Consider the following 1,815-nt stretch of genomic DNA (forward strand, 5'->3'; position numbering starts at 1 on the left):
ACTAGGTATGGATTGCTTAGCCGTAAACTATGCAAGCATAGATTGACATAATAAATAGGTCATATTCACCTTTCCAACAGGAACCAAGTTTAAGTTTAAGAGTTCTAATATACCATCAGCCCCAAGAATAATTTCAGCCTTAAAAACTAAACATTTGCTCAACCATGGGGCTTGGGCATATTTAGCAAGTGTAGGGGATTTATGAAACCAAAAGGATGAAATTAAGGCCATTCCTGTAATATGAGAATTTGAAGATGTATTCCTAAAAGAGCTACCAAGTTTACCACCTAGTCGAAAAATGCGTTTATGTATAGATTATCGGGAGTTGAATAAGCTAACAATAAAGAATAAGTACCCCCTCCCACGCATTGATGACCTATTTGACCAATTACAAGGAGCCTCAGTATTCTTCAAAATAGATTTACGATCTGGATATCATCAACTACGAATCAAGGAGTCTGATATACCCAAGATTGTTTTCCGAACAAGATATGGGCATTATGAATTCGTTGTGATGCCCTTTGGATTAACAAATGCCCCAGCAACCTTCATGGACTTGATGAATAGAATTTTTAAGGACTATCTTGATAACTTCGTGATCGTATTTATAGATGATATTTTGGTCTATTCCAAGTCTAATGCAGAACATGAAAAACATCTTAGGGACATCCTTTTCATACTAAGAAATGAAAAGTTATATGCCAAATTCTCCAAATGTGAGTTTTGGACGCGACAAGTCGCCTATCTAGGGCATATTGTAAAGCAAGAAGGAATCTCAGTGGATCCTGCTAAGACTGAAACAGTTAGCAAGTGGCCTCGCTCAACAACAGCCAGCGAAGTGTGAAGCTTCCTTGGATTAGCAGGATATTATAGACGATTTGTGAAGAATTTCTCAAGTATAGCATTACCCTTAACTAACTTCACTAAGAAGAATAATCCTTTTGTCTGGAATCAAGCATGTGAGTAAAGCTTCTAGGTACTAAAAGAAAAGTTGACCACAACCCCTATTCTCACTATACATGACGGATCAGGGGGTTTAACTATGTACAGCGACGCATCGAAGAAGGGGCTTGGTTGTGTATTGATGCAACATGGAAAGTAATAGCATATGCTTCAAGACAACTAAAACCTTCTGAATAAAATTATCCCATTCATGATTTGAAGTTAGCTGTTGTAGTCTTTGCCTTAAAGATATGGAGACATTACTTATATAGGGAAAAGATCCAAATTTATAAAGATCATAAAAGTTTTAAGTACTTCTTTACCCAGAAAGAGTGAAATATGAGGCAACGAAGATGGTTAGAATTAGTCAAAGACTATGACTGTGAGATCCTCTATCATCCAGGAAAAGCTAACATTGTTGCTGATGCTCTTAGTAGAAAGTTAGCTCATACAGCAGCTCTAAGTACCATCTTCAAATACATAATGGATGACCTTGAAAGAGCTGAGATCTCACTAATACCAGAAACCTTCACAACTCAAATAACACAGTTAATTGCAAGACCTGCATTAAGGCAAAGGATAATTGATGCACAATAAATAGAGAAATACCTAAACAAACAAATGCAGCCAGAGAATGGAGAAACCAGTTAATTCTCTACAGCCTCAGACTCTGCACTCCTCTATCATGGACGTCTATGTGTACCAGATGATGAAGAAATCAAGAAAGAACTATTGAAAGAAGCTCATGAATCATGCTTTTCAATACATCTTGGGAGTACCAAAATGTATCGAGACTTGAAAGCACATTACTGGTGGGGTAACATGAAAAAGGATATAGCCAACTATGTAAGTAAATATTTGGTTTGTCAACAG

The sequence above is a fragment of the Benincasa hispida genome, chromosome 12 (assembly GCF_009727055.1).
Source record: "Benincasa hispida cultivar B227 chromosome 12, ASM972705v1, whole genome shotgun sequence".
Classification (NCBI taxonomy): Eukaryota; Viridiplantae; Streptophyta; class Magnoliopsida; order Cucurbitales; family Cucurbitaceae; genus Benincasa; species Benincasa hispida.